The sequence below is a fragment of the Trichosurus vulpecula genome, chromosome 8 (assembly GCF_011100635.1).
Source record: "Trichosurus vulpecula isolate mTriVul1 chromosome 8, mTriVul1.pri, whole genome shotgun sequence".
In the NCBI taxonomy this organism is placed as follows: Eukaryota; Metazoa; Chordata; class Mammalia; order Diprotodontia; family Phalangeridae; genus Trichosurus; species Trichosurus vulpecula.
This window is the reverse complement of record NC_050580.1, coordinates 160,208,196-160,234,299: the sequence shown is the minus strand read 5'-3', so window position 1 is coordinate 160,234,299 and position 26,104 is coordinate 160,208,196. Positions and strand designations below refer to the sequence as shown.

The 26,104-nt window shown below is 40.7% G+C and overlaps 1 protein-coding gene across 1 annotated transcript in view; it reads left to right on the top strand.

Annotated features, from left to right (window-relative positions):
- Positions 1-26,104, top strand: part of LIPC (lipase C, hepatic type) — a 234,611-nt gene that overhangs the window by 26,336 nt on the left and 182,171 nt on the right. The gene's annotated exons all lie outside the window — the stretch shown is intronic.

Here is a 26,104-nt window from a genome sequence, read left to right as displayed (position 1 = left end):
GTCAGGTTTGGTTCTTCTGTTCCATTTTTATTCTGACAGTTTCACATCCCACCCCAACCTCACACATGTTCTGGGGCTAGAATATATAGGTCAGAGTTACCCTGGGCTAGAGGAACTGGGAAGGTCAAGATCATAGACACAGGTAGGATTATAGGATCGTGTATTTAAGCTATAAAGGATTTTGGAGATCACTGAGGCCAATTGCATCACTTTATGTTTGAGAAAACTACAAGAGGGGTTGTGATTTGCCCAGGGTCACACAGCTAGTGAATGATGGAGGTAGGATTCAAACGCAGATCTTCTTGTCTCCAAGTTTAGAACTCTTGCTTTGATGAAAGGTGCGAGGAAGATTCCTTTGCCTGCTGAAAGATTCTGCACAGATAAAGAGAGAGAGAAAGATGATGACCTTTTTTACTCAACACCTGCCACATTCAGTGAACCATACTGGGCATTAGAACTACAAGGACAAAAACAAAAGTCCTTACTTTAAAGGAGCTTGTGTTTTACTAGGGGAATGCAATATGTGCACATGCAAGTGGTTTGCTACTAGATGCTATTGGAAATTAAGTAAATAAATGATAATCTGAGGAGGGAGAAAGAACCACCAAGTCAGTGATCCTTAAGAGTTCCTTAATATAGCCGTGATTGAATAAGAGGAAGACTGACCGAAGTAATGTAAATGAAAACAAACACAAAAATGCCGCTAGATTCGTATTGATTGCAATAACCAATCTTCATCAATGGACAAGCAATTATTAAATATTTACAATGTGCTAGGCACTCTGCCAACTGTGGGGTATACAAAGAAAGAAAAAAAAACAGTGCCTGCCCTCAAGGAACTTATATATTGATGAGAAAGACAACATGTTAAGAATTAGGTACATACAAGATGCACATGGATCAAAAGGAGTAAGCATAGGGAGAAAGGTGCTAGCATCTGGCGGGGGAGGGACGGACCAGAAAGGGTGGCATTTGAGCTAGCTGCTCTCCCTAATCCATTCCTAAATCACCAGACTCTTCTACCTCTCACCTTGAAGATGCCTCTGCCCTCTCTTCTGAATGGTGAGTCCCCAGCTGTCAAACTACCACTTCATGAAGTGCCCAAACCATCCATGCTCACTTTTCTCCCAGATTCCCAAGATTTCTCTCCATGAAGCCTTACCCTAACACAGGTACCTTTCCTGCCTCTGCATTACCCTTGTATGTGTGATCTTTGTCCCATTAGAATATAAGCTCATTGAGGATAGAGACTCTCTTTAGCTTAGATTTGTATTTCCAATATTTAGAATAGTCATTGCCCTATGATAAGGGCTTAATAAATGAGTGAGGTCTGTTCTTGGATGAGGCAGAGGCAGCAGGCTTCCCTCACATTAACATCAGTCTTGCTGTAGATTGTGCTGCATCTCATTAGGGTTAGCCTACTGCTTTTGCCCATGGAGAACCATCACTATCTTGTGTCCTTAGAGGACGTTGCCATAAAAGATGGTTAAAGTCATTACATTTTTGCAGCTACCAACACAAAAGGGAATTTTTCCTGACTCCCCTGTTTCCCATACCCTCCTATTCCCCCATAGGCCCAACACAGTACCAGATAGGAGGGCACTAGATAAACAAAGTCTAGCATAGTGCCTGGCACATAGTAGGTACTTAACAAATGCTTGTTCATTTACTGATTTATTTTTCCCCAAGTTTTCTGACACTAGGCAGCCTGAATCTCACTGTTGTTGCCAGGTCTTCTTCAATATTGGGTGCCAGTGGCCATGTAGCCTTCAGTGGAAGGCCTCGAGTGAAGTGGCACATACTACAACCTGAAGCAGGCCAGTCTACTTTGGGAGAGCTACCATTGTGAAGAAGGCCTTCCCTATGTCAACAAGTACTTCTAAGAGTTTGCTATCTGTTAAACATTGTGCTATACACACACAAATACAAAAGTGAGATGGTCCCTATTCTCATTGAGCTTATCTGAGAGAAAAAATATTGAATATACATGCACAGAACAGAAAAAAAAAATTGACCCAGATTTTAGAGTAAAAAACATTAATCCCTTACAAAAGAAAGAAAACAAAAATTACATTTCCCCAGACAGAGCTCCCCCATGTAGAAAGTGTGGGACCAAATATGTAGGGTCTATGTGTGTAGAGGAAGAATCCCAGACAGGATTGGAATTCTTCCACTCACATCAATTCCACCTTACCCCTCATATGGGGCAGGGCATTCATTTCCACCAATAAGGAGAGACCCATACCAATGGTCCTTGGAACAGGGGTTATGCGTTTTCCTAGAGGGAGGCCGTATGTTTACAGATATACGTACAGAATGTAAATAGCAATTGGTTCTGTTTTGGCCAGAAACCCTGAAGGTCTTCCCCTCCCAGACTGATTTTTATTTATTTATTTATTTAGACTAAGTAAAGAGGCCATTCTCTGCCTCATTTCTTACCTAGCCTCAATCACTGAATGGGTGTTGCCTCAGTCAAACACAGACCTGTTAAAGACCTTAGCTTAAAAAGGCCAAGGTTTCCCATTGTACCCAGGGCCATCTCCAGTCATCCTGATCTATATCTCACCACTGCACCCAGATGGCTCCCAAGGAAAGAGTGAGGCTGGTGACTTTGCACAGCCCTCCCTCACTGAAATCCATTTCATCTGCAAGTCATGCATTCAAGAACAAAGGATAAACAACAAACAACAGAATATACACATATGCATAAAATATCAACAGTGATGGGGGAGGCACCAAGACTAAGGAAATCTTCACATTGAATCTAAAGCTGCCTCCCCCTTTCCCCTCCCCCATGCCAGCCAAAATTTACCTATGGATAAAATCAGTTCAGTGATTGCTGCTCCCAGAAGGGTAGCCTAGGATCAATAGGCCCCTGCCATGCAGTGTTTTCTTTCAGCACAATTTTAATTGTATTTTTTATCTTAACTGTAAATGGGTGAGGACAGACAGTTAGTTGACTGAAAGGTACTTAATTTTTAAAAACTCGCCAGCCCATTTCTACCAGTTTGCCATATCATGGTAACCCCCTCACACTCCATTTACCCTTGAATAGGGCTTCTGAGCTGCCCCATTCTCCTGTTTGGTTACTAGGTTCTGGGTGTATTCATTCATTCCTTTGCCTAGTGTGCTCAGACACAGATAGCTTGTTATTGCTGCACAAATACCCTTAAGGAGGCATCAGGACTTGGAAACATATGGAATGTCACCGTGTTCCCTGGTGCTTCCCAAGTGAAGAATATCTCATTGAGGAGCCTCATTTAGGCGGCTTAATTTACACAGTGATTATTTCTCAAGTTTGTAACCAGAATAGCAATGTTGTGAGCTGGGTGAATCCATTGGTACCAGGCATATCACTTGGGGACGGGGGTCTGAAGCTGCTGCGGAAGGGGAGAACTAACAAATAGAGAATGTGGAGGGTTGTGGTGTGGGGCAGAACTGAGTCAGCATTTCTCCCGCAGAGGGGAAAAGGTTGTTTATTTGTTTTAAATTTATCTTGCTATCTTTTGTTTTTATTTCCAAATATATTCATTCCTCCTCCCCTTCCTGGAGCCATTCCTTATAGCAAAGAATAAAAAGAAAGAAAGAAGAGGGAGGGAAAGGAAGAGAAGTTCAACTGAATCTGATAGCTGTCCCACTGAAGAACCCAAGTCCATGGCCGTATGCTGAATCATGGCTGTCATTTGTAGATCTGTCCCACTGATTGCTTTGAGGTCTGACCTTCTTTTATTCAAGCTCTGGGACGCTGGGCCCACTGGACCCACACATCAGAACATGTCCTTTTGGTTCTGGGAACTGTAAGGCATCCCAGGAAGTTCAGCTATGAGGTTTTTTGATGCTGTAAACAGAATCAAAGAAAGCCAAACCTAACTCAAAATCAGAGTCCCAAACTGATGCCAACCAATGTGTGGAGAAAGGGCATCCCTGCTTTCCCCAGCCCCGTTCTTGTCTATTTTCTCAAATGAAGATTATATCTTAAAAATTTGATCGACTCTCTGGAGAAGCCACATTGGTCTGTGATTGGCTCTTCCTGTAGCTAGGGAAACTGGGCAACTAACTGGTTGCATGTTTCTAAGCAAACCTGAAGCAATAAACGGTAGTAGTTGCTCGTTTCTGACACCATTGGCCAGCTGATGATGGATCCTTTTGTGAACATATTTCATTAAAGCAGGAGGTCTTAACCTGGGCTCTACGAACATGTGTGTGTTTTTAATATTTTGGTATTTTAATATCATTGATTTCCTCAGTAATCCTATATATTTCATGTTATGCCATTGAAAACATCTGGAGAAGGGGTCCATAGGTTTCACTAGATTGCTAAAGGAGTCAGCAACACAAAAAAGGTTAAGAGCCCCAGCCCTACAGAAACCCACGGACTCAATCAGGTCTAATTTAGACTAGTTAGTATGACATCCCCAAGAATCACAGAACCTCTAAGAGACTTCAGAGGCCATCAGATGCAACTTATGCCAGAAAAAAAAAAATCCCTTCTACAACAGAAATGACAACCAGTCATCTAACCTTTACCGGAAGGCTTCAGGTTAGAGAAGAATCATTGTCTCCCAAGGAAGCCCTTACTACTTTTAGATAGCTCCATCTGTTAAGATTATTTTTCCTTGACCTGTCTCACAGAGTTGTTGCGAGGATCAGTTGAGATAATATTTGTAAAGCACTTAGCACAGTGCCTGACACATAGTAGGTATTTAATAAATGCTTGTTTCCTTCCCCTCCCTGCCTTCCCTTTCTTGACATCAAGTCTAAATTGCCTCGCTCTACAACTTCAACAGATTTTTCTAAGTTGTGCTTTCTGGAGCTAAGTACAATCAGTTGACTCCACCTCCCACATGACAGCCCTTTAAATATTTCAGGACTTTTATCGTGTCCCATACCTCCCAACCCAAGTTTTCTCTTCCCCAAGCAATCATCATTTGTTCTCTCTAACCAATCCTAAATCTGGCATTAACTTGAAGCCTTTTGATCGACCCTCCCCTGGATCTCCAGCTTATTAATATCTTTGATAAAAGGTAGTCCCCAGAATTGAATATAACATTCTAGATCAGGGCTTCTTAAACCTTTTCCATTCAAGACCCCTTCAGTGCTTCTTAAACTGTGGGTCACAACCCCATGGGACTGAGACCCACAGATTAAGAAGTGATGCAAGATGTTATCTGAGCAGGGCAGAGAACAGCAGGGGGATCATCTCCTAAATTCCTAGATATTAGTCAATGAATCCTAATCATATTAGTTTTTCTGGCAGCCATATTACATGGTTGCTTCATATAGATCTTGCAGTCCACTAAAATCTTCAGATCTTTTTCAGCTGAGCTGTTGCTATATTATTCCTATATTATACTAATGACATTGTTTTGTTTTTTTTTTTGGTACTCAAGTATGAGTTTACAATTATCTCTGTTAAACTTCAGAACATCATTTGTTAAGGTTAGGCTAAAAAAGGAATTAATCCAAATTGTAAAGGTATTTGATTTAGTCAAGCACTCAGGCTTATTATGTAGGTTTGAATAGGTATAAAATGGTATAGACACACCCCACCTCATACTATTAGCAGACTTCATGAGAGTATAACAGAGGAAATAATAGTCAGCTCCTCCTGCCCAGAAAGAACCAATTGTTAAATTTTCAATGTGTCTATGATAACTTTATTGTATATCTTAAAAGAATAGCCAAGTTGTACATAATAGATTTGCAGTTTCATGAGCAATCATCTTTTTTTTTTATCATACTATGTTATGGAAATGCTCATTTTATTCCACAAATTGAAAATTAAGCAAAAAGTTTTTTAAAAGTTTTAACAACATTTATACCTTAGAAATCAGCAAAGGGGTTGATTTATTGTTTTGTTGATGACCTAGAGTCTTGAGACTCCAGAGGAATCAAACTTATAGCCCAAAGCTACCCACAAAACTCCCTAGTTCAGCTAGAACCAGATTAAAATGTAATTGAGAAATGTTAAACAAAATAAATAAAAACACAGTACAATAGAGATAATGTTAATTTGAGGTTTTCCAAGTCAATATGTGGCCTGCCAGGATCCATTTCTATTAGACTTGGATACCACTGATGTAGACTTAAGTGAGTGATGGAGAAAATGTTTATAATGCAAATTAAACTGAAAAGTGTGTGATGTTCACATTTTCCCCAGAGAGTCAGTTGTTAACATTTACCAGCACACCTCTGATTATAGGGTACCATGAGTTCTGTAAGATCAATGTTATAAATGGGCAATTGACCAAATGATGATCAATAGAGCTTCACAAATTTATGATGGGGGCTATAATTATAATCTATTAATGGTGCTATTGCAAAATTATATCCATCAGAGCAACTTTACACTTGTCGTTGTTCATTTTCAATCCTGTCTGACTCTTTGTGACCCCATTTGGAGCTTTCTTGGCAAAGATACTGGAGTAGTTTGCCATTTCCTTCTCCAGCTCATTTTACAGGTGAGGAAATTGAGGTAAACAGAGTGGAGTGACTTGCCCAGGGTCACACAGATACTAAGTGTTTGAGACTGGATTTGAACTCACAGAGATGAGTCTTCCTGACTCTAGGCCTGGCACTCTATCCATTGCACTACCTAGCTGCCCGTGCCTAAAATAATCGAGTATTTCATGTTGTCATATGTTCAGATCTCCATTTGTTAGATGAGGATGATAATAACAATAATTAGTAATACCTAGCATTTATATCACACTTTTAGGTTTACAAATATTACCTTATTTCATCCACAAAACAACACTGGGAGATAGGGGCTGTTATTTATTATCCCCATTTTACAGATGAGGAAACTGAGACACCGAGAGGTTACGACCTGCCCAGGGTCACACAGCTAGTAAGTATCTGTCAAAAGCTGGATTTGAACTCAAGTCTTCATGATTCCGGGTGTTCTACCCTCTGTGCCACATAGCTGTCTAAATGTATGTGGCTATTCTGTAAAAACTCCTTCTGATCAAAAATGGTCTAATGCTGTCGCTTGGTAACTTGATGGTGAATCGCATGCCCTTTCAATCACCAAAGGATATAGGAACTATCAGATGTTGAGAGATGGATATTTGTGTGGGGGTTGGGTAGACATAGTTGGAGCAAGAGATAGTAGATAAGTGATGGGCTTGGGGGTCATTATAGAAAAGTCAGGGAGGGATCAAAGAAACAAAGGTCCCATATACCAGGAAATATTTGTTACAATCCTTATTTGCAGTAGCAAAGAACTGGAAATAAAGCAAATACTCATCAATTGGGGACTGATTAAATAGATTGTGGTATGTTGATGTGATGGAATATTATTGCACTGCTATTTGTTGGGTTTTGTTTTGTTTTGTTTTTAATACATGAATACATAGCATATACAGAAGCCTGGAAGCATGGGGTGTGGTGGAAAGAACACCATCTTGGAAGCCAGAGTATGGGGGTTCAGAACCCAGTTCTCCCAACTACTGCTTGTGGGCAAGGCACTAAACCTTTTGGGGCCTCAGTTTCCTGATCTAAAAAATAGTAATGTTGCCTTAAATGAACTCTAAGGTCCCTTATAGCTCCACATCTAAGGTCTAGGAAGTAAAGTGAAGTAAACAGAACCAGGGAAGTACTAGACACAGTGAGTACAACAGAGAAAACAGAAAGAACAAAAATGTGTATAACAAATGCTTTGTAATCATAGTGACCAACCTTAGCCATAAAGAAGAAATATGAGAATATACTTCCCTTTGCAGAGGTGGGGGACCATGGGTGTGGATCACTGCCTATCCAGTGGGTTAGTTTACATATGGATCAGTTTTGTAGAACTACTTTCTTCCTCTCTCTCTTTTTTTTATTCTTTGTTATAAGGAATGGCTCTCTGAGGGGATGAGAATAAAAGGAAACAAACAATTTTTTTTGAGGGAGGAGGCAAAGCTGTCAGGGTTAAGTGACTTGACCAAGGTCACATGCCTAGTAGAAACGAACATTTATTACCTGCTTGATGCCAGGTACTGTGCTAAGCACATAGGGATATATTGAAAATGAGTGACATAAAAACAAAACATATCAATTAAAATTGAAAAAGAAAAGTCAGGGAGAGGCATTTCCATAGAAAATGGGGGACTATGGATATATAATATTGCGTAAACTGTAAAGCATATTTACCATGTTGGTTGCTTTTCCTTGATTATCTTTCTTTGTTTCAAGGGAGGGCTTATTATTAAATAGTGGTATGTTATGTACTAATTATATCATATGCTATATGATTTTAAAACCAAAGACATCAGCAAAATTTATCATTTTAAAAAAGAAAGGAGAGGGGAAAATCCACCTGCCTCATGAGCCTTTAGAAGAGAGAGAGGAAAGGAAAAGTGCTAATTTTAGTGAAATTATACTCAATGTCTGAGATGTTCCCTAAGACTGTGGAAAATTTTCATTTGCTCTTCATCACCTGCTGAAAAAATTGCAAACTTCTTAGCTTGGTAGTCAAGGCCCTCTGTGACCTCAGTCAATAGTCAGTCATCAAGCATTTATTATGCATCTGCTGTATACCAGGCACCATGCTAAACACTGGGGAAACAAAGAAAGGCAAAAGACAGTCCCTGCCCTCAAGGAGCCCACAGTCTAATAGAAGATAACACAATGATCTGCAGACAATATGATCTGGCCCCGACCCACCTTTCCAGCCTTATCTTACACTGCTTCTCAACATACCCTATGTTCCACCTAAACTGGATGAATTGATGTCCCCCATGGTTACCTGTATCCATACCTTTGGTCATATTGTTTCTTTTACCCAGAATGCCTACCCCTCCTACAACTGCTCATTGAAATCATATCCATCCTTCAAAGCCCAGCTCCAATGCCACCCCCTCCTTGAAGTCTTTCCCGATTTCTCCATTCAGAGGCATCTTCTTTCTTCTCTGAAATTCTTTAGCATTTTGTTGATATTTCTATTATATAGTGATTATAAGTTTATTTTGTACTTTGTGTACAGGGCAGTTAGGTGGCACAGAGCCCTAGTCTGGAGTCAAGAAGACTCATCTTCCTGAATTCAAACCTGGCCTCACACAATTGCTAGCTGTGTGACCCCGGGCAAGGCAATTAATCTTGTTTGCCTCAGTTTCTTCATCTGTAAAATGAGCTGGAGAAAGAAATGGCAAATCACTCCACTATCTTTGCCAAGAAAACCCCAAATAGGGTCAGAAAGAGTTGGACATGACTGAAAAACAATGGAACAACAAGTTCGTATACATGTTTTTTCCCCCTTTTTAAATCACGAGTTTCTTGAAGACAGATGGTATGACTTACTATGTCACTGAGGGGCCTAGCACAGCACACCTTAGCATTTCTGCAGAATCATAGCCTTGGAAGGATCTCAGAGATGTCTAATCCAACCCATACCAGAATAAGAATCCCCCTTTACAATACCTAGCTTTTCACAGAAGGCCTCCAGTGATGAGGAAACTACTGCCTCCCAAGACAAGCCATTTTACTTTTAGAAAGCTCTCCATGTTAGGAAATACGGTTATCCCTTCCACATCATGACTTTCCCCATTGTGGTTTTGACATGTCACAGGTCAGCATAAGAAATTAAATGGGAATTTGGGGGGAGTTATGCAGAAGCTACAGATGACACATGAAGGGCAGCAGACAATGCAGAAAAAGTCTAGAAACTCAGAAATATGTGCATAAAATATGTGCGTAGTATTATGTAATATCAACATATTTTATCTTTTAATACTGTAAATGCCCCATAAAAGAAAAAATTCAGAATTCTTCTGTGGTACAAAGGGAAGGCCAAAATATTTTACTCCAATTTTTCCAGATCGTGGGAGTGCCACACCCCTAACCAGATGTGGAAGGGATAACTATTTCCTATTCTAAATCTACCTTTCGGTAACTTCTATCTTCAACTCCTAATTCTGCCTACTGGAGTTTCACAGAATAATTTGGCAGTCAATCCTTCAAGTACTTGAAGACTTCTGTCGTGCCCGCCCGTTGAGTTTTCTTTCTTCCAGTCTAAACATCCAAAGTACCCAGGCATGGTGGTGGTACATGTCTGTAATCTCTGCTACTGGGCAAGGCTGAGGTTTGTGAATCCCTTCAGCTCCAGAATTCTGAGCCACAGCAGGGTTAACACCAATTGTGTGCCCTTGCTAAGTCTGACACCAATATGATGAGTCCACAAGATTGTGGGAGGAGGGCACCAGGCTGCAAAAAAGGGCCAACCGGGCCCAGGCCAGAAATGGAACAGGTCAAAGATTCCATGCTGATCAACAGGGGTATGTGAGTGGCTGTTGTACCTCTAGCCTGGGCAAAGTAAGGGGGTTCAGAGTTTTAAAAAACATAAAAACAAATGAATCAATGAATGAATGGATATCCAAAGTTCTTTGAACTAATCCCCATATGGCATGGGTTCCGGTCCTCTCGCCATCCAATGTTTGTTGAATGAGTGAAGGAATGAACAAATGAATGAATTCATGGTCCTGTGATCCTAGGGCACATTCAGAACAAAGTTAATGAAATGGAGTAGAACAATACCAAAGTCATAGTTATTCTCCTTTCTAATTCCAGAATATATGCTAAAAATGTGTTTAATCTGGGGAGCAAGAAGATGGCATAATGAAGCTATTTGCAACTTTTAAAACTGATTATGAATAAGAATATATGGAATCTAAGCCGAATTAAAATATTAAGTAATGCAACTCATTTTCTAGTCACACGTTGTTCAGCGTTTGCAAATTCAGTTTTACATAAAAAACTCACAAAAACATAAATTTTCAATTGTCTGATAGATCTGAGCTATGGAAAATTATCATTAACACGTGGACAATGTGAAAATAGAAATGTTGAATTGGCTCGTGCCAGTCTTGTGATAGCTCTGTAAGGTATACCAATAGCTTCAGAGTTCCATAAATTTTGCTTGTAGCAAATGACATGAACAAAGGGGCTCATGAGCAAATAATCCCATCTAGGTAGAGCACAGAGTATACTGAGGGGGCATAATAGTATGAAATAAAGCTAGAAAGTGAGTTTGGGGTCCAATTATAGAGAGCCTTGAATGCCAAGCTAAGAAGTTTGAACTTGGTTCCACCCAAAAAGTAGGAGTTTGTTGAATAAAATAATTACGTGTTATCAAGCCCCTGTACACAAACAGAAAGGGTCTTTTTTTCTAAGATCTCCCCAAAACCTCGGTCACCTCTACCCCAGAAATTGCACACCAAGAGATCTCCCCAAATGTATATTGCTGCCCCATTTTGTAGTCCCAGGCCATGTCCTTGATCCTGCCATAGCCAATTTGAATGGAAGTGCTTTTCATCCTTGCTTGCAAGGGCTTCCTGCCAAGGTTCTTTCTGGTCTTTAGAAGATGATTTAAGACATGCATTATGTCAACCCCAAAGTCTCTTATCAATAAAGTCATTCAGATCCTTAACTTCGTGGCTTTATTATTTTTCTAATGAATATTTAGAAGCCGAAGTAATAGATCACAAAATGCAGAAGAGGCTATAAATTTCCCTTTGGCTTTAGGGTTATTAAGTCTTAGGAGGGAGGCCTGGGTGGACGAGCTTCATATTTTAAGGTGAAATATATGTTTTCTGGTCCTGTTATGACTAAAACAGGCTCTGCTCATTGTGAGCTACTGGCCAATAGCTTCCTGGTTGGCAGGGTCTATATTAGAAGGTCCACGCACAGCACATTGAGCAAGGGTTCAATTCATTCCAACACACACCTATGAAGTGCCAGGTCTGTCCTAGGCACTGTGCCAGGTTCTGAGGAAACCAAGACAAAATCATCCCTGCCCTGAAAGAGCTTACATTATCCTGGGAGAATAGGATATGTACAGAGGAGTAAATGAAGGTAGTTATTTGAGTAGAGAGAAAACATTAACATTGTGGAGGTGAATCAGGGAGGGTTTTGTGTAGGACGGGGCACCTGAGCAGGTCCTCGAAGGGGGGATGATGAGAGACCAAGGTAAGTGACAAGGACAGTCTAGGCCAGGGAGACAGACAGACTGGAGATGGAATGTTGAGTCCAGTTGGGTTAGGTTGCAGAGAATGTCACAGAATCTGAGTCAGGAAGGACATTAGAGTGAGATGTCTAGGTGACCCGATGGATAGAGTGCTAGACCTGGAGTCAAGAAGACTTCCGAGTTCAAACCTGACTTCAGACTAGTCGTGTGACCTTGCAGAAGTTACTTAACTGGCTGCCTCAGTTTCCCCATCTGTAAAGTGGAGATAGTAATAGCACCTACCCTCTGAGTTGTGAAGATAAAATGAGAAAATATCTATGAAAGCATCTTGCAAACCTTAAAGTGTCATATAAATACTAGTTATTTTTAATTTTATTTTCCATATTTAATCAATTTTAATATTTAATCAATATTATTATTATTATTTATCAATTTTTATAAGGAACCTATAAGACCATCCAGTCTAGCCCATACCTGAATGTTCCTCTATGATACTTGCAACAAGTAAGTCATCCTGTTTTCTGTTTCTAGTGATGAGTAAACACTCCAATTCATTCCATATTAAATCAAAATATGGTTTAAAAGTTTTCCTTTCATTGGGCCTAAATCTGACTCTCTGCATCATTCCAGCTCTTACTCCTAGTTTTGCTCTCTGGGCCACCATGCAGAACAAATTTATCCCAGTTTCCCATGATGGCTCTTCAAATGTCATCTTGTCCCAATGGTCTCTTCTCTTAAAAAGGAAGGCAAGGGACTGAAAACCCACCTCTCCAAAGTGACACATAAAGAAGCTCCCACAACAGAAATCCAAGCCATTCCTTACACTGAATACTGTCTCTCATCATGATGCCTCAGCACTGGCTGTCCCTTATTGCCTAGAATTCTGTCCCTTCTCACCTCAGCCTCTCAAAATCCCACATTTTCCCTCAAGACTTCACGCAAGCAGCACCTGTTACATAAGGCCCTTTCTGGACCTCCTCTTCATAACTATCTCCCCTGTTAGAATGTAAACTCCTTGAGGGCAGGCACTGTTTCATTTCTCCTCTCCCACCCCCCCAATTGGATGTGGCACAATCACACCTATGTTTTAAAATATTAGTCTGGTAGTCATGTGGAGAATTGGGGTCAGGGAAAAGAGGGGAGGATCAGTTAGACTGGATGGAAAGAGACTGATTAGGAGCTTTCAAAAATGATAAATAAAGGATGATGAGAACCTGAGCTAGGAAAGTGATCCTCTGAGGAACAGGAAGACAACGAATATGAAAGATATTGTGGAAGTAACAAGACTTGACAATTATTTAAATATTGAGGCAGGTAGAAAGGGGGGCTACAGAAGAGATCCCAGGGTTGCAGTCCTAAGTGATTGGAAGTATGGTAGTGTCCTCAGAAGAAAAAGAGAGTTTGAAGGACTAGGGGGTTTAGACTGGAAAATAATGAGTCCTAGTTTGGACATGTTGAGTTTGAGACGCCAGTGGAAAAACCAGGGCTGTTGAAGATTTTGTCAAAAAAAAAAATATCGATTTCTTTCAATGTTCGGGAAAGAGTAGAAACATCAGCTTCCTTCTAACCCTGCTTTATTAATTATTCAGGAGAGGGAAAAAGATCTGCTGGTGATTTTATATTTAACACTTTGCCGGTTTCCCGTTGAAATGATACATTTTTTCTAAGGTTTTTCAGGAATGATGCCATTTTCTTTTTCCTAACTTTTTTTTTTAAATGTGGGAATCATGGATAACTTAGAACACTTGTTGTCTTGGGGAGGGGAGAGAGGGAGGCAGAAAAATTTGGAACTCAAAATTTTACAGAAATGAATGTTGAAAACTATCTTTACATGTAATTGGGAAAAAATAAAATACTATTAAGGAGAAAAAATATGGGAGTCAGCAAGTATGTATTTGCATAAATATAGATGCATAAATATGCATTTATCATATATACAAGATGACCCAAAGGTCTTAGTATAGTTTTAAACTTTAACTTAAAACTATATTATGACTCTTAGAACTATATATATATATACACATAATACATATATATGCACACATGACTATACACATACACCCATATGTATGTATAAACAAGCATATACATTGTTTTGTGACATATCCATCATATATATTATCTCTATGGTATATATACCATATGTGTGTGTGTATAGTGTCTATATACCCTGTGAATGTCACACATATATACCATATACATCATAGTATATATATATATATATCAATGTATGTTGTAGGGGGTGTATATCTGTGTGCATACAAACATTGTCTATATGTGTGTATACACAGTCACGTCAATTGACTTTTTTAAGGTTCGAGGTTTTTTTCCATTTCCTCAAACTAGAATGAACACAAACCATAGTCCTATCACTAGATGAGTACCCCCCACACACGTTGTTTTGTCTGCTTCAGCTACGATAGGACTAATAGTAACTTACATTTATATAGATAACCTTTCAGGGTTGCAAAATGCTAGTATCCCAATACCATACTGCACGTCATAGAGAAAGAATGATCCTCATTCCCTTCCCACAGAAACCTAAGGTATAATGGAATTTACAATGTTTCCTCATTTATGATTTATGAGAATAATAATTTTCTGAAGACCTCAGAGTCCTTTTGTTAACAGTGCTATTTCTTGTGAATTCCCAGATTAGCCAAGAGCTTGGCACATAGTAGTTACTTAATAAATGTTTGTTAATTGATTAAGTGGTATATTTTGTGACAATTTAATGCCTAATTCATAACGATACAGATTTGAATCAGTTCCACCGTATTCTTCAGTGTTGCTGTTGTTGTGGACAATAGCACCAGTGGTGTTCTGAATGCCCAAGACAATACCTGAAAAAATTGGTCTTTCTCTTTTCTGTAAAAATGAAAATAATTTTCCCAGTGTCTACCAAAGGTCCTGATGTAAGTTTACGGTTAGTCCCAGCTAATTTGCTTCAAAGATTGTCAAATACTTCTCTGGGTCTCCTCCACAGGGGATTTGTAGCCACAGACCTTTCGAATTCTGATGAGAGCTCCAGAAATTCATTTCAAAACACTTGCAGTTCCTTCACATCGGTTTGAGCATTGGCTTATCCATAGCTCTGCTTTTATCTTTAATGATTTTGAATTACATTTTTGAAAGAGGTTTTCTTTTCCATGAAAGTCTGAAGATTTCAGAACAGGGATATAAACCTATAACTCTGGCATTTTAGGGATTCAGCAGGCCTAAACTTGAGGAAGAAGACTTCCTGCAGAAAATGGGATTTGGAAGAATAGGAATTTTTTAGCAAAGGATTTAAGCATCAGTGACAGTCCCACCTGGGTCCTAGGATTCTTGCATTCTGGGATATGTGGCCACATACTCACCAACTTGAAAGTTGCCAGGTTTATCTGGGGATCAGCTGTCCAGGCTGAAGAGAAAGGAGTAGAATTTGGATAAGGGCAAGGTGGAGGAGGGAGTTTCCAGAAGAGAAGAAAAATACAATCAAAGTAAAAAAAAAAAAGAATAATCATAAAGTGCTCTTGAGATAGGTTTATTTCTTCCACCACAGAAAATGTGCCAAACACAAAGGACTCATGGGCATGCCTTAACAAGCACACAAATGTAAGATACCGCAATTAGCCCATCACCCTTTATCTCTTAACTTGACATTCACCAGAACCAATTCGCAACGTCTAGATCTCTCAGCCTGACAGAGCATAGCTTGTTTGTTTCTTTCCTTCTTTCTTTTATCCTTTCCTTCTTTCTTCCTTTCCTTCTTCTTCCAATGTCTTCATCTACAGGATTCTCTGGCAACGGTCATCTCTAAGAACCAAGCTATTATGGAAGTCACCTCCCACGAGGTATCCAGCACCAAGCCAAGGCACTTTCAAATTCATAATACAGCTGCCAGGGCTGAAGGTATGTCCATTTCTTGAGAATTAGCAGTCTCTTGCGCAGGGAAGGAAACAGATAAGCAACCAGGGACTCAGACTCACTTAGGCAAACACATGTTGCCTCTCCTACATACTTAAGCTGCAAGCCTCCATTGTTCCAAGGGGTGGGGGTGGGTGACACTTCTGCCCCTGGATGCAATTCTAAGGGAGAGAGAGCGTTGGCAAAGAAACTCAACAGAGGAAAATCCCCACACATACATAGAAGAGATATTCCTCCCCTGGAGTCCATCCCCATGTTGATCAGTGGCCTATTATCATTGACACAATGCCCCAATCACAGACACTCACAGGGACTCACCTGGAGTTGCTGGTTCATCCCAGCAAAGCACATATCCCTCCAAAAAGAGCCAAAACACATGTTCATCTCCATGACAGGTGCCCCTGTTTGGCACATCTGAAGTTGGTGAAAGATCCTATGTTAGGAAGTTGTAGGGCATAAGGTTGGATAGAATGGATTATGATTGGGGGTCAGAGTATATAAAGTCTCTCAAAAGATGTTAGCCTTGATTTCATAGGAAATCAGACAATATGGAGCTATGGAAAAAGAATGAATGAATGAGGAGTGAAAAGGCATTTATTAAGCACTTACTATGTACTAAACATTGGGGATACAGATCATCATTGGAGATAGAAAAATCAAGACAGTTCCTGCTGTTGAGGAGCTCATGCTGTAGTTGGAGAAAAGATTATTTAAAAGAAATTTTAGCAACAGGGCAGATGGAGAGACCCAGAAGTCCAAAGAGTGCTGTAGTATGGTGGATGATAGGAGCCAGGGATCCTTGGGTTACCTAAGTAGGTCTCATAACAGTGCTAGGTAATAATAGGGTATAGAGAAAGGGCAGATGGTAAATCCTGGTAGTCTTCCTTCTCATCAGAAGAAATAGTCATTGACTCTTATCTCATCCAAGTTGTGTGAGGAGTCAAGTAGCCCAGGCAAAGGAGAAGACAGGGAGGAAATACATCCTCAGTGGTGGTGTCTTCCTGACACCTGTCAGGCCCAGGTCTCAGATTGGGACAGATGAGGGTAAGCTGGGAGAAAAAGTGAAAGGAGAAGGTGGGGAAGATATCCTCAGTAGTAATGGCTCTTCCAGCTGCCTGTAAACTTAGGGTTTAGGCCCAGCTCCACTACCCATTAACTGTGTCACTAAGGGCAAATCACTTAACCTCTCTGGTTATAAAATAATGACACCATGGTTTTCTGAGCAGGGTGGTGACTTGGTGAAAGCAATATTTAAGGAAGATTAGCAGGATTGTAATACACACCCCCTCTCTTCCCCTGACGGAGAGCCTGGTTAGGGAACACAATTTAAGAGGCTTTCAAAACAATCTATGCATGACTCCAAGGGCCTGGACTTGTATAGTGTCAGTGGAATTGGAAAGCAAATGGCATTTCCAAGGAAAAATCAATGGGACTTGATAATTGACTGGATATAGAAATAAAGAAGGGTAAGTCCTATCTTGTTCTCTTCTGCCCTCCACAAAACTATGCTCATCTCTACCTCCATTATTCTTTTATTTGGTTACTCTCTCCTAGAAAATCTTCTCTGTCTCTCTGTGTGTGTCTCTCTCTCTGTCTCTCTGCGTCTCACTCTCTCCGTCCCACTCTCTCTCTCTCTCTCCCCCCAAATTCTAACCAACCCTCCAAAGCTTCCCTCAAATTCTCTCTCTTCTTTGAAGTCTTTTCTATAGTTCCAGCCTACACTAGCTTCTTCTTTGCTAACCCTACCATATTTGTTATCTCTACTGCACAATTTAATAATTTCTGATATATTGTCCTGTCCCATAACTATCTTATGTGCATATGTCACATCCTGACAACTAGATTTAGAGGCTCTTGTAGGTAAGGACCATTCCTGAAGTTTCTTTTGTACCTAGCACAGTAGCTAAATACAATTGACTATTTGTTAAGCAATAAATCTAGGATAAAGAGACATTTGTCCACAACAGAATGAGGGATCATAGATCTATAACCTGCTAGGAACTTAAAGGCCTTATAACCTAATCCCCTCAATTTGCAGATAAGGAAACTGAGGTACAGAGAGATTTGCCCAAGGTCACACAGGTAGCAAGTGACTTAGGTGAACTCAGGCCCTCTATCTTCAAATTCACAAAGGACTAGGGAGCAGATCCACCCCCCTCCTTCTGAGGGAGAAAGTACTAAACAAAGTGGGAAAGATGGAATTGGCATAGGCAAGATGGTCAATAAATTAGAGGTGGAGGCAGCAGCAGGAGGGGGTTTATGCTAAGAATAACATACCAAGAAGTCATGGTATGGGAGGCAGAGTGGAGGCACTTGTTAGGGAGAGGGCAGTGGAGGAGAAACTCTGAAGAAGCAGGACTCTGATTTCTTTCATAGCAGAGGACCATAAAAAGGGACAACCTAGGCACATTGGTGGATAGTGGACGTTGGTGAACCAAGGAAGGGGGAAGAAGACACAGGTCATAGACCAGAATTATAGCATGGTAAACACAAACACACTATACTCCCAAGTATCAAACACAAACAGAGATACACATATGCACAGCTAAGGCCTGGGCTGAAAGTCTTCAGTAGAAGGCTTCCCATAGAGACCTCTCTTACATTAGTCCAGATGACACTAAATCACTCTTATAAGGAGTCGATTCTCAGAAACTCTGACTTTTCCTGGAACGGACATGTGAGTGGAGTTGTCCCACATGGATATCACATGACTAACTCAAGGGCTGCATGTAGGTTCTTTACATTCATAGGATTTCAGAAATAGCTGAGGACAGAACTATAACTAGGACAGGATCACTGGAGTTATATGCCAGGATGCTGAATTCAGAGGACATGGTCATCATTTGCAGTACTTCAACCGCTAGAAACAACAGCTTGTTTGGTAAGAGTAGTAGGGGACTCTTAATGGGAGTTTCTTCCCAGTCTACCCCGCTCCCCAAGCCCCAAGTCACATGCTTGCGTACTAGTGATCATACTAGCGATGATGAGGATGAGGATGAAGAAATAGGAAGAAGTAGAGGAGAGGAATGAGGAGACTTCTAGCCAGGACCCAGATTTCCCTAAATGATACAGTGGGGTTATGGCCCAAGCAGTGACGTTGAACAGAGACCACCACTCCCAACTCGGCGAATTAGGGCCACAGTTTGGCCACATCCTAAATACCATATGCCTCCAGGACCATTATTGTCACCTCTCTCAAGCCAGTAGCTTCGAGGCAGGTAAGGAAATGGGCACTGGAGGGAAGCCTTTGCTGCTCAGAGCGCATCCTATCCCACTATGCCAAATTATAGCTAGGAAGGTTCAGGGCATCTTTATTTCTGAAAACTTGGCACTAACCTGGTTGTTTTCTGCTCTGTCAGCAAACCATTGCATTGGTTTAAAAAAATGAATTTTAGTTTCTTTGTTCTCTGGACTGGTGCCCAAAGTGAAAGAAATAAGGCCCCTCACCCTGCTCTGTATCCTACTTAAGCAAATTAATTCTAAGTACATCAGAAGAGAACTCCTGGTGGGGCTAACTGTACAGGAGCCAGGACCGTGGGGGAAGACTCAATGGAGCAGAGGAATTGCCTGTCCTGTTTTCTCACCTGAAGAAAAGCCAATTCCTGCAATTCAGCTTTTTGGCTGCCTCCTCCAATATGGAGGGTGTTGGGGGGAAGGAAGGGGAGAGCTGCCACCGGGATGATTGGGAATTTCAATTCCCTCTCCCCCAAGCCTTAAATGAACCCACCTGGCTGAGCTCCAGGATGATTCAACCTCATGTTCAGAAGCCTTGAGGTCCCTCCTTCAAGGACAGAACTCAGGCTCCTCAGCCTGTTTCTGCCGAGGCAGGCGCCCTGAGTTATTATTGGCTCTAATTAGCACTTGTGCAAGCTGTTGGATTACTCCAGTATTGCCAAGCAGGCCCCAGGATGATGCAGACTCATTCCCCTGCCTTTGGGGCCATCGAAGGAGAAGCCAAGAAATCAACTGCAATCTGTCCCCTCCTGCGAAGGGGCAATCACAGCAGCAATTGGGGTCGTATTTGGCTTTTAGAAAGTGACCAGAATGAAATTCCCATGTAAAATATTAAGCACGTAAACTATAGAGGCTTAAAAAAATCTTCTATCATGCCTACTGGAATGGGAAGATTTCCAGGTTGCTGATTCTTACTCTCCTGATTGGCCTATTGGAAAGAATTAAACAACAGTACTGGGAAAGGAAAGGAAAACAAGTGCAAATTATTCTGGGAATCTTTACGTAAGAGTGGGAAAAACAGGTTGGTGTAGATAGGCAGCTGGCCTTGCAATCAGGAAGCCCTGGATTCAATTTCTGCCTTTGACGTACACTGGCCATGTGATCCTAGACAAGCCAATTAACCTCTTAGTGCCAAGCACTATCTGAGACCAGCGACTGCAGAACAGTTGTTGATATGCATTGATGGAAGGAGCTTCCTAACTGAGATCTCCCTATGTCGATGAAATCACGGGTCTGGCACAGAGAGATAGACTCACCTTTATACACATGTACATGTGTGTGAACATACATGCACATGTGTATGCATGAATGTATAATATATATAGTAAATATATCTATATACAAATATGTATATGTGTGCATGTATATAAAGTGGCGCAATAATACGTGAACCAAAGCCAAGTCTGAACCTGTAGCAACTGATCTAACAAAGGAAAACGTGACGTCAGCTAAATAGCTGAGTTTGAAGCCCAGCTTTGTTTGGACGAGTCACGACGCGCTCTTGGGGTTCAGGTTTCTCCTCTGTAAAATGAAGGAATTAGACCAGAACATGGCCTCGCACTGCTGAATTCAGAGGACACGGACATCACTTGCCATATTTCGGATGCTAGAAACAAAAGAGCTTAACAGCTTGTTAACATGAATAATACATGACTTCTCACAGGGTTCATCCAAAGAGATCACTTACAAAAATTTACAAATCTTAAAGCTATCTAAATGTGAGCTATTGCTATCACTTCCTCTTTCTGAAACTCAGTTTCCTAGTTAATAAAGAGAAAACCCTAGCCGTCTTTTGGACTGAATGAGCTCTAGGGTCTCCTCGAGCACCGTCTTGCTCTGAGCCAGAATTCCTCCTCCTCCACACCTGACACATGGACAGAATTGGAGGAGCCATCTCCCTCTCCCTATTTCCCTGTACATAGGTCTGGTTGGTTTCAGGGAATCTCTCCAGGCCTCAGAAAAATAAGGCAGGCTGCCATTTCTTGGTGGCCAGAGCAGGCAGAGATGACCTAGAATCCGGTCGTGATGGTTAGCGGGTAAAAGAGAATCCATAGAAGCCAACTGTTCTCAAGATAATACATTATCGCAACCATGAAAAGGCCCCCAAAACTAATAAGGCCAGTGTGATAAAAGAAAAGGTCACCACAGCTAAGTTTTAAAGACTCCTTGTCCCATGTTATGTAGGCCCACTTATCTACGGTGCTTTTTGGGGCAGGGGAGGGGAGAAGGGGGAAGGTTGATTAATGCAGTAGCTGTTTTATTGATCAGTATGTTTCTGTTTTTGACTGTTATATTACTTTCATCTCTGAAACTGTCCCCTCCAGTCAGGCAGGTCTCTCCTGTGCCTCTTTTTCATCTTTCCCACCATGATTTCTTTTTTTTTCTTTTTTTTTTTTTGGAGGGGGGAAGGCAGGGCAATTGGGATTAAGTGACTTGCCCAAGGTCACACAGCTAGTAAGTGTGTCAAGTGTCTGAGGCCACATTTGAACTCAGGTCCTCCTGACTCCAGGGCCGGTGCTCTACTCACTCTGCCTCCTAGCTAGCTCCTCCCATCATGATTTCTACTTTCTTTGAATTCCTACAACACCCGCTAATATTTTCATGCTTGATTATATATTGTCTCATTATATTTCCTCCCTAATCCTTTCAAATTAGTTAAGAGTATATGATCACAGGACTTGGAATTAGAAGGGCCCTTGAAATGAGAGGAGTTTTCAACATTTTTTGTGTCAGGGACTCCCCACACACAGTCTAGTGAAGCCTATGGACCCCTTCTTTGAATAATGTTTTCAAATTCATTAAAATACATAATATTACAAAGGAAAAATTATTTTTAAACACAGTTACTAAAATATTATGAACACAAATTCAAGGCCCTCAAGTTAAAAACCAGGTTCTGGTCTAATTCCTTCATTTTACTGATGAGAAACCTGAATCCCAAGAGCGCGTCGTGACTTGTCCACATAGAGTTGGGGCTCAAATTCAGCTCTTTAGTCAGTCACATTTTCCTTTGTTAGATCAATTGTTACAGGTTCAGGCTTGACTTCGGTCCACCTCGCTCTAGTGATCAGTTTCTTATAACTCAACCATCTCTTTCTCAAACCCAAGTAGGTGTGTCCTCGAGTCCCATGATGTATCTGAGATCCTTGCTCACTCATCTGACCTAGGCCACATCTTCCAGATTGATTGATCTTCTTACTCCTAGCTTCTCTAGTAGACTGTTTATACTCATTCCAAAATCAGAGGACTTTGGGCAGCTGGGTGGTGCAGGGAGTAGAGCACCAGCCCTGCTGTCAGGAGGACCTGAGTTTAAATTCTGCCTCAGACACTCGACACACTTTCTAGCTGTGTGACCTTGGGAGAGTCACTTAACCCCAGTTGCCCTGCCCTCCCTCTCCAAAAAAAAAAAAGAATAATAAATAAACAAAATCAGAGGACTTTTCTCCTTTATGATAATAGTGATAATAATAATTATAATTTATATAGCACCTTAAGGTTTGCTTTACAACTATTATCTCACTGTATCCTCAGAACAACCCTTGGAGGTAGGGATGGTTTTTATTCCCATTTTAAAGATGAGAAAACTGAAGCAGACAGAGGTTAAATGTCTTGCCTAGAGTCACACAGCTGAAACTAGATTTGAACTAAGATTTTTCTGACCCTGGGTACTCCACCAAGTCTGCCACCTAGCAGCAAGAGGTGGTACAGAGAAACTTGGTATACACTCATTCTACTTTGTCACTGCCAAACTGAGCCTCTACTCTTTCCCAGCATTCCTACCAGATATCTTCAGAATTCATAACCTTCAGATCCATCCAAAAGTTGGTCCTTTAATGCTTTCCAGCCGCTTATTTTTTTTTCTCCTTTTTTTAAGTTAAATTTTTTTCAATTGGGGCAGCTAGGTGGTGCAGTGAGTAGAGCACCAGCCCTGGAGTCAGGAGTACCTGAGTTCAAATCCGGCCTCAGACACTTGACACATGTACTAGCTGTGTGACCTTGGGCAAGTCACTTAACCCCGATTGCCCTGCCAAAAAGCAAAAAAAAAATTTTTTTTTCAATTAACATTTATTTTCTTCCCCCTGCATAAAAAAAAAATTTGTAACAAATATGCATAGTCTAGCAAAACAAATCATCATATTGGCCGTGTCTAAACATATATATTTTATTCTACATATTAACTCCATCACCAAGGTGAGTAGCATCCTTTGCCATCAGTCCTCTAGAATCATGTTATTAATCATTGAATTGATAGGAGTCCTTGCGTGTTTCAAAGTTGTTGGATTTTTTTCAATATCGTAATTATCGTATAAATTGTTCTCTTGGTTCTGCTCGTTACAGGGCAAATATCAGCTCACATAAGTCTTCGCAGGTTGCTTTGAAATTGTCCCTTTCATTACTTCTTGCAGCACAGTAGTATTTCACTACGTTCATATACCACATTTATTCAGCCTTTTTTTTCTGCATCAGTTACCGTAGCAGAATCACTTGATCACAGATGAAAGAGCTAGACGTCATCTAGTCCAAAGCCTTCATTTTACAAATTCTTCAGTGATGACTAATGTATGACCCAGCCAAAATTTGAATGTTTCTTCCCCAGAGGAACATGGGTTCTCTCTACAGAAGGTCATTAGTTTAAGCCAGTGATGTCCCTATTTCACAGAAACCTAGACCTGTTACAAGCTAAAGGTACTCTATCGTCTTAAGCTTAATCTGGCATTTCAATTTACTTAACAACAAAGCTTTACTGCCCAAAGCATCTGAGCAAATCTCTATTTTCAGAGGGCAGCTTAGTGATCCTGTTTCTAAGCGCTCTCCCTCAATTTTTATCTCAATGGGAATTTTTGAATTGTCAATTGTTTCTGGCAATTTGTAGAAAACAGACTGGATCTTGTCTGTCTCCGCGTTCCTTCACATCTCCCCAAACCATTCATTTTGCCCTTTGATGCTCCTACAATACCCTTATTTTTATGCTCAGGGTCAGTTCCTGGAATTAAAAGTCTGCTACACGTTTCTATGCACATCATTGTGCACTACATTTCTGAAATGTCGACTTCTATTTTGTCCAAATCTAGTTAACATTGTCCTCAGCCAAACACCATGCAAAATTGATCAACTGTGAAACATACATGCAGTCGATAAGCACATAACAACACAAAAGAAAGCAAGGGTATCGATGTCACATGCTAAGTGAATGCAATTAAGCAACGTCATAATCAATAATGCGTAACTCCAATCCGTAGTAGTTAACAATAGTCAATACTATGGCAAGCAAAACACGTTAGTAGTTATAATGCACAGTGCAATGGTACAGAGTGAATAGGTCAGAAGAATGAGGATCCTATTGAGAAAACAAATATTGGGCCCTAAAATGGGAAGAACATTTTTAAAACATCTAGTTTTTTTTTAATGAAATGCAATAAATTTGAAAATTGAAAAAGAAATTTAACTCAAAATAAAAACATTTTTCAGTGAATTTAAAAAAAAACAGCCAAAAGGAAATATTCTTCAGGTAAAAACAAAGAAAACTCACAAGTTATAAAAAAAATTTTAAAGGAACAAGCTCCAACTTATGGAGCACATAGTTCTACAGGTAAAAGCAATCACTCACACACAGAGAAGCATTGCTTTACAATGGCACTAATGTGGGGCTGGGGGCTAGGATAACTAGCTACTAAGGGTATATATCTAAGTAAACCACCGGAAAGTATCCCAAACTCTAAGGTACCAACTCAAATAGTGAGCATGCATGGACTAGAACTAAAAATCCCCAGTCCTGAGCCTTTTTATGTCCCTGCCTCCCATGTAAGGACAGGTCATACTTGATTCCTACTTCTCCCCTATATTTCCCATTTCTCATGCCAACTCACGCTTTTATGTTAGAGCATATGATTAATCTCTTTGTAATTTATAATTCATTTGACTCGTGTTCACCCCCATTTCCCAGGAACCTAATCTCTTTCCCTATTTCAGCATGACTCCAAAAGAACTATTCACTCCTACAGAGATTAGATTAGATTTACTGAAGCTAAATCAGAAATTAAAAATGCCAAGGTTAGAATTCCAGAGCAGTGGAACCCTATTGGGCAGGGTCTGAAATCTCCATTCCTCCCACCCTTGCCATTCACACTCTGCCTCTCACCGTCTAGAGACAAAGGAATTCAAAATCCTTGTGCCAAGCAGTGCATGGTCTCATAGTCTCAAGGGGGAAGGGTAGGGAGGGGTAGGGAAGGGAGAGTTATCTCACTCAGTTCCAGTTCCCTCTGTTTAACCAGTGACTGATCTATATCCCCTATTTGACAAGTTATACTAAAGATCTCCTGATTGACAGCATATGCAATCAGATGCCTTTGTGGGCTAGCAGGGTAAAGATGGGGGAGAGTCTATTCCCAGATCAAACCATAACCACATACTTATTGACCTCTGGGATCTGAGAAATCTTGGATCTTACATCTTACTCTTACCTCATTCCCAAAGCAAAATGATTCTGTTTTTAAAGTATGCCCCTCTCAAATCAACATTAGAAGGATTTCAAGCAATTTCATTTACAGATAAGAACACTAAACCTGGGGGGAAGGGAAGGAAGAAAGGGGGTAGTTTATCCATGAGCAATGATTGGCAAAGCCAAGATTCAAATCCAGGTCTTCCTACTCCAAAATCCAATACTTTTCCTTCTGTTCTGCACTGCTTTTTCTAAGAAGGTTTCAAGTCTCTTGAAAGCAGGAACCATGTCCTATAATTCTTTATACGAGGCTGAGCACACAGTAGGGGTTTAGTAGTACTTGTTGATTGCCTGAAATCTGTTATGGGGAACTTTAGTAGCCCTCACACGTGAGCAAACAAATTCTAATGGTGTAGGAACATTTTTAAAGGAATGAAGAACTGAGCTCTTCCCACATTGCCCAGCTGCTACTTCAAGATAGAAAGCTCCCACCCCTAACCTCATATCATACCACATATGTTCTCAGCTGTCACTTGGGATAGAGGATGAGTTAGCTTATCCAAAGCATTGAGGCAAAG